Source organism: Brachycentrus maculatus, unplaced genomic scaffold (genome assembly GCF_059751285.1).
Source record: "Brachycentrus maculatus isolate JH-2025_06_01 unplaced genomic scaffold, ASM5975128v1 h1tg000370l, whole genome shotgun sequence".
NCBI classification, from domain to species: Eukaryota; Metazoa; Arthropoda; class Insecta; order Trichoptera; family Brachycentridae; genus Brachycentrus; species Brachycentrus maculatus.
In genome coordinates this window covers 676349-685146 of record NW_028281119.1, presented here as the reverse complement: position 1 = coordinate 685146, position 8798 = coordinate 676349, and positions in this window count along the sequence as shown.

Here is an 8798-nt window from a genome sequence, read left to right as displayed (position 1 = left end):
CTTATTTATTTTCTGTACATGAAGTTTCAATAAATAAATAAATAAAATAATAATAAATTCTTATATATTTATATTTTTTCACCGTGGTCTCCCTATGAGAGTTTTGCATTCTTAACTGGCGACAACTCTACTTACCTGACTGTTTCCTGATAGCACTGGCAAAATGTGAAAAAAATAATCAGAATATGTCTCTATCCAAATATCTTTGTAAGTCCCTCTCAATACCTACCTTCTTCTTTTGCTACTGGATCTTCATAGTGACTAATTATAATTATGTTCCCGTTATGATAAAGAAAAGTTTGGCTTCTTAATGTGAAGAAAAAATTTAAATAATATATCAATCAAGTAAGTATGCGTGTCTTTACTAATAAATAAAATAAAAGCTCCGATAAATAATAATCTTTCATTCATAAATAGTAATAGTCGCGTGAAGAGTCCCACAGATATACGAAATTTGGGGTAAAGAATTTCACAAAAAAATGGAGAACGATGAAATATTGTTTTCATAGCGGTTGGGGAAAGGCGATCGCGAGAAAGAGTCCTAAACAGAGGAATGCCGTCGAATGTCCCATAAGGTGCCTATTCCCTGAAGCCCATAGGACGTACAAAATTTCTCTAGATTGAGAGAGGTAATCTACTGAAGGTGCAACAGTCAAAAGGATCGCCACTCATAAAGAGTTGAACAGCGAACGAGGAATTTGTACGCTCAAAACATTTATTTTAAATTTAAATTTTACTTAATAAATACCACTTTTTTATCATAATTTTACATGGTAAATACTATTGTTTCCCAAAATTTATTATGACACGTGTTTTGATGCATTCCGCATCATTTTCGCCGGAGTTTAAAAATGATGCGGAATGCATCGAAACACGTGTCATAATAAATTTTGTAGATATAATGGTATTTACCATGTAAAATTCAAATTGAATATTGAATAATATTACCACAAAGTGACTGCCGAATTGATTAATGAAATTAAATTAATTTTTCAAACTGTTTATTTATATTGCAAAAATCTATCATTTTGATTTGAAAAAGATAACACATATTTGTAAAACTTGTAAATTTAGCTTCCAGTGAATATATGTAAATGCTTTTTTTCTCGCATTTAAAACAGTTAACCCTTTCTCGACATGCGTGAAATCATTTATCTAAACATGCGAACATTCGTGTCGCTGCAAACAATGCCAAACATCTTTTTTCTTCTTTAAAACTTTTCTCGGTCCGCATAGCATTTAAATAAGTTGCCGAGTCATCGTTCTAATATATGTTTACCCAAATGACATATAAACATGCCAACCAATCGGGTATAAAACCACACACGCGTATTTTATTTCGTTATATTAGATGCAATTCAAATAGGCTCAATACAATTATCTTCAGTATCTGCAGATATAAAGATCATAGAATTTCTGTGAAAAATAGTAAACTTATTTATACTTTTTATTTATTTCATTAACAATTGCGTAAACCCTGGGATCTCAGACTTACATCTTCTTTCGTATGTTTATAACTCTGTTAATGTGTCAAAATGTCACATATATCTTTAATCCCTTACATAATTTTCTTTTTCTAACCCTTATCCGCACCCAACCGCACCGAATGGTGCATAGGGCTCTGTATCGTAGTGACGCAGTGTTATCTTGATCGTTACTTACATTATGGTAAGGTGTTCACACTACGAAAATCACCGATATTTATTTTTACCCCCTCTCCCCCTGGAAATCGAATACGGGACCTTCAGCACAGTAGCTTAACACGCTAACTATTACACCACAGAGGCGGACCTTGCATATGTACATTTTTTAAATGTACCTAGAAGCTCACACGCATTTGCAGATGCTTATCCTACGTACACAAGCTAAATTCCCTAGCTCTTGGTTCCATGCGCATTCTTCTCTTCTTACTTAATAGTGCTTTATAATCCTCCTTTCTATAGAGAAATAATGTCCTTTATCTTAAAATCATTGACTCATTTACGTCATATGTATCCTTTAAATACATTTTTCTTCTAAACACTCTTAGATACAAAAAAAATATACTTACGCAAAAAGAACAAAAAAGCAAATTTTTAATAAATTATATTTATTTTTTTACAAATTCTAAACATCAACAAAACATTAATTTATGAAACATTTCTTATTATTTCACAGAATATAATAATCCAGTTTTCTGATAAAATCAGTTCATATTGTAATACTGAATATATTAATTTGAATTTACCAATAAAGTTATTTTTAGTACAAAATTCAATACCACTTTTTTATCCTTTATCTTGTAATTATTAAATTCTATCAATTTCGTGGTACTGATTTTATCGTTATTAAAGTATCCTAATATCCCCGAAAGTGTCTCTTCTTATAAAGATGAAAAGAGCTAACCTATCTAGAGGATGAAAGCTGTCCCAACTGTGATAGCTGTCCAAATTAAAAGTCTGAAAACATCCCCTTCACTAAACACACCTTCCAATCCTGAAATATCTCGGGTAAGGGGATGTTTAAGAACAAAGCAGAAAATTGAGAAACCTTTTCGGGGGTGAAATGAAAATTGCGATTTTACGGCGAAACGTTTTTTTCAATTAATTACATTTTAATATTTTATTATCTAATCTAGTAGCAACTAAAAATGTACGAACATTAAAGGTAAATTTAAATATTTGTTTTATGATTTTAGTAATATTACTTTAGTTTTTTTTATCTTTGGAGTGGAAAAATGTAAGTGGTTCTCGTTCTCTCTTAAACTTATTGGAAATGGAGGTTAAGAATTACTTATTTGACTTTATTCTGTAAAATAAAATAACGGTAGCTTAATCAAATATGAGATGTCCGCGATTGACTGATTTTCTTAAATAAAGATATATTGTATAAAAAAAATAAGGACATAGAATCATCGGTCTTATCCGTAAAGTGGGCAACTTTATCTGGTATGTTTTGTATATTAAAAGCATTGATTACTTGTGGTATGGTAATATAACACTCTCCTTATCATTCATCGTTCACATTGTGTAATACCACTTTAAAAAAAACACTTATAATGTCAGACTGTAACAATTTAACATTATTCTACATTTGACCTGATAATGGAATGATTATTCGAAAACCGGTAGTGACGAAGTAGTGTTTTTTAAAGTTGTATCACACAAAGTAAACGATGAATGATAAGGAGAGCGTTTATAACTCTATCTGGGCTTACTTTGCACAAGAAAGTGAAGACGCTTTTATATGACTATCAAGTGGTTGTGTCGGCTTTGACGCCCAAAGTAAAGTTTTTCAGGCAACCTTTAAAAACATCTCTTATCTCATTTCAAATCGACTAAAAGAAATTGTCCATTTTTGAAATTTATTTTCAGTTTTTGTTAACGTTATCCCGTTTATTTAACTCTCTTTGGCGAGGTATGGGAGATTTAACTTAACAACAATTTGAGTGTCTGCCTCCGTAGTGTGATGGTCAGCACTCTCGGCTACCGTTCTGTAGGTCCCGGGTTCGATTCCCAGGGGAGGGTCAAATAAATATAGGTGATTTTTTCAATCTAATATTCATTCAATATTTCACTGGTACCTGAAGCGGAGGTTAATCAACGACAAAATAATACTGCGTTTATGTGATGCAGTGCCCTATGCACCATTGGGGTGCGGATAAGGGTTTGGAGTGAAGACCATTTAAGTGTATCCAAATACTTGTTCACACATCAGAATTTTCTTGACTTAGGAGTTATTTTTATAATTTGACATCTCAACATAGATGAAGAATAATATTGAAGTCTGGGTATTAACAGGGCTTTTGACCTATCATAGGCTGGGTAATTAATCACTTTACACACTTGCAACATTTATCACTTCCACCCATGATTAACAACCACACTACTCAATTTTTTTTTGGAACTCTCTTTAGAACAGATTTGCATTCTCTCCTTATTTCACTGTTCAAACATCTATCATACATTATTTTGCTGTACACTCGTCTAAGAGATCGTATTTCGACTGCAGTTCTTTTGCCAACTTTCTTCTTTTGCCAACTACATGCCTCACTTCCGAGTTAGTACCACTACTTTTTTGTATACTGCCAGTTTAAATGCAAATTTTAAATGGATAATAATAATTTAAAAATTATTTTTGTATCAATTATTCTTTTTCTAAAAAGGGTGAAACCATTCATTTAATGTTAGTATGCTCAGTTCCCTTTAAGATACCATGAAAATATTTCAACCACATACAAATATTCAAAATGTGAGTCTGTTTTTTTTGCGGTTTTAATATATTATATTTAAAGTCAGTGTGGTTACCACTTCACAAGGTAAATGGCATGTCGTAGAAGCCTACGGAAAGAGAACTGTAACTGAAATGAAATATTGTGGGTGTGCTGGGTCAGTTTTAATCACAACTTGTGATTCTGTGGTTTTTATCGTTCCGAGGTAGACAAGGCTTACAATCGCTTAAGTGCAACATTTCTTATGTTGGAAAAGAGAATATTGCTTTTTCGCGACCGCACCCTTATTAATGTCTAACCAGGAAACGCAACGTTTTACATCCATCTGGCTTAACTTACAATAATTTACAATAAAGAAAAATACAAAAAAATGTCAAAATATATTTTCAACATTTTGAGTGTGTCCAAATACTTGTTCACAAAATTAGGATTATCTCCAATTACAGGAGTTATTTTTATATTGATTTTGACATCTCATCAAAGATGAAGAAGAATATGGAAGTCTGGGCATTTACGGGTCTGACGACCGTCATAGGCTGGTTTAAGTGATCGATTTACACTCAATTTTAATTTCAGATTTTGTGAACAAGTATTTGGAAACACTCAAAATGTTGTAAATAAATTATCTGGTCAAATTATAAGCTTAAATAATAAAAATGAAAATGTTATTTTCTGGCGTTTCTCATGTGTGTGATTATAATGAAGGATTCGGACCTTACATACGTAAGAGTTTCTGCTTAGTAAAAAGCTTCTTTACATCTCACCAATAGATGACTCTAGTGAAGTTCTAGTGATTCAAGAACAAGGTTTCTAAATTGGTTCATTTATATAGAACTTCCAAGAATTTGAGTAGTGTGGCTGTCAATAATGGGTAGAATTGGTGAATGTTACACGTGTGTAAAGTTATCGCCTAAACCAGCCTATGACGGTCTTCAGCCCCGTAAATGCCCAGACCACCATTTTTCATATTTAATGAGATGTCAAAAAATTATAGTAATAATATAACTCACTCATTTAACTAATGGATACCTTGGGAGAATAAAAGAGCGTCGGAAGACCTCAAGAAAGATGGTTCAACAACATGCCGAAAAAAAATTAAGGATATCGAAGAGGCTTATATCCAGCAGTGGGGGACAGAAGGCTAAAGAAGAAGAAGAAGAAGAAGAACTAACCATCACGCCGCTTCTCCACAGGGGTAGGCAAAGATAATAGAATGTCATACCACTCTCGTCTTTGTAAACAATCTTCGCCTTTTCCACAATCATGCATCTGCTCATACATACCCGCCAATTATTCCGACTTCTGACCAAACTGCTTTTAAATATTGGACAAACTCTATTATGCCAAGTTTTCTTTAGTATTTTCCTGTTCCTATTTCCAAATATATTAAAATAAATAAATTTGTTTTGCCTTTAGTATACTGACTATGCTGTGCTTTTTGCCAGTAGAGAAGACTTTCAGGCGCTAGTGACGAAGATGTATAATGCGTGCAAGGAAAGTGATTTGCTGATGAATGGTTTTCGAAAGAGATGAATATAAATCTGGATATAAAATAGTAGTAAATGGTAAAATTCAGGAACAGGTAGATGATTTTTCATATTTGGAAAGTATATTTTCGAGGGACGGAAAGATTATAATGATATAGAAAGGAGAACAAATGCTAGGAACAGATACGATAAATAAAAACCTTTTGGTGAAATCTAAACTAGCCGTATATAACGGAGTACTAGTTTTGACTCTAATATATGGATATTATTTTTTGACATCTCATCAAAGATGAAGAAGAATATGGAAGTCTGGGCATTTACGGGGCTGACGAAGCCAGCCCCGTAAATGCCCAGACTTCCATATTCTTCTTCATCTTTGATGAGATGTCAAAAAATAATATGAAAATAACTCCTGTAATTGGAGATAATCCAGATTTTGTGAACAAGTATTTGGACACACACAAAATGTTCTAATATATGGAAATGAAGCGTATTATTGTGAAAAGAGAGATTTTATGTAATACAAATTTGTTAAAAAATACAAAGAGAAGAAATTTGTAAGTATTTATAAAGATACATCAACAAAGCATTATAAGAGGGTAGGTAAGTACTTGTCAAGCCATATACATTTTCCCTCCGAAAATCATGATTGATTTTTCCATCTACCATTTTTTTGCTCAATCGTACTTTGATTGAAATAAATGAATCTTAAATCATTTATATTAATACAAAGCCTTTCACAGTGTTGAGTCGACCGTAACAAATAAATATTGATTATTTCATTCTTAATGAATGCTCCAGAGAATATTGGAAAATGGTTAATGAATATCGGAATTTCATACTTAGGTTCATTAAATTTCTTCTGCGTTGACAGAAATATAAAGATTATTGTGTTGAACACTTCCCTGTCGGCTTACATCGTTCCTTCGTTGATACTCGTATAATACTACTTTACTGAAGCCGTAAAATATTTTTTTGTAGTTGTAACGATGTCTAAAAGTTAAGAAAAACAGTCTCGACTTCTTGGCATATTTTCAAACAAATATTCTCAAGATTTTTTTATGACAAGAATATCACTCTCCAAAGGGCGCTATCATAAGTTAGGTTCGCAAACAGTTTCTTGGCGTACATATTATGAGGCTTAGAAAAAAATATACTTTTTTGGTAGTACTTTCGTTAAAAAAAACTTTAATATTTGTGACATTCTGAGGTTCCAACGAGTACGGCTGTAGTCTCGTGGTTTGTGTTTTAGACTATAAGTCGAAGTTTTTATGTTCGAGTCCACCATATTGCAACCTTTTTTTAAAGATTAATCTTTTTATCCGTATCATATTTACAAATGTTTCAATTTCATATATATTTTTTGACCAAGGGACAACCGGACGATTTTCGGATTATGATCCTGGATTTGATTTCAATTTTTAATAATGGGCCATTTACTCCCTCGAAAATTGTATGAAATTTAAATATGTGTGTATAAGTATACTCATAAATAAGAATACAAATATTTTGAATTTTAGTGCTCATAAAATATCCTTAATTTTTCATTTAAGTTTTACTTATTAATTACCATTACTTCTTAAAATCGATTGTGTAACAATTGAATTAAAAATGTATAAATTTTACCACAAAGTGACTGCCAAATCAATCAATGAAAGAATTATTTTCTTTTAAAATCAGTATATGCATTATTAAATCACTATATATCTTAATTTTTATTTCCAAGTTTGAAAGCGAACAACTTCTTTCTAAAGACCGATTAATATTGAAAACTATCTACTTTACAAAAAAAAAATACTGTTAGTAGAGCTTGCGTAGGAATTTTAAGTAGCTATGATATGTTTTGAAAGGTAGTCTCAGAGGAAGGATTCAGGGATAGGCAGGAGGTAAAAACATTTTTAATAATGGACTTTTAGATTTATCGTTCAATTAAGTATTTATTCATCTTATTTTTTTTTTATGTCAAAAAAGTTAAGTTCTAATTCCTTATGTGTGTATTTAAATATTTAGTTTTTATTTAATCAAAAATTTTCTCAGTTTGTATTAAATTACTATGTTTGTTACATTTTGTACATGTAGGTTTTAGATATGTTTATATTCAGATACGCAAAAGAAAAGAAGTACTGTAATAATTTTATTTATTTCTTTCATTTTTCATATTTTTAGACGCGTTTCAAATAATATTCAATGTTCCCAATGAATCATTTTGAAATTTTAATAAGATCACGTTCACCATACTTTATAGCTGCTTCAAAATGTTAACAAACAACTTCATACTTGGAACTTTTTTCCTCCCCCGTTTGGAACTCTTTTATGGGAAAAAGTTTTCAATTTCCATTGTAGTGTACTGTTGGTACAACAAAAAATATATTTCATCGCATTCACAGGAATAAAACATGTATAGTGGCAATTTGTTGGTCTGGGTGTAAACCTAGGCCATTCCATAACGGTACCCGCAGGTCTCCAATACCTAACGCAAAACCCTTAAACTCTTTATTATGGAAATCGGAACACGTGTGTCTAATATAAAGAGAACAAATTTTATTTTTATTCAAGCGAAGCTTTCGCGTTAATATGTTATTGTTTTTTTTTATTCGGGTCGAGCGGAATAGCATGAAAAACCAATGTTTTCTCCAAATAGAAAGTATAAATTTTGATTCTTTCTTCCATTACGGATGTCGTAGAAAACAAGTTTAGACAACACAAAAAAATAAATAAACTATCATATAACCAAGTACTCAACGTTTAGAAACCTGTTAACATGTACTGATTACTGTTTTTGTATTAATGTTAATATGATTATTATTTTCCATTATTGATTCGGCAGTCACTCATAATTCGGTTAAAATCTTTAATGAATGAAGAATTCATAAGAATTTATTATACTGAAAGTCATAAACTCCAATATTAATAATGAATACACATTTGAATAATATTTTTATATGGTTATGGTAAAACAAATCTGAACATTCGCCATAGTTTACAAAAACAAATAAAGGTTAACTTTAAATTTAAAAATGACACGTATAAAATACGTTTGCGGAAATCGGCGGTGATAGCGCATATTTTTTCAACATTTTTTATTTAACCAAGAATCTTTA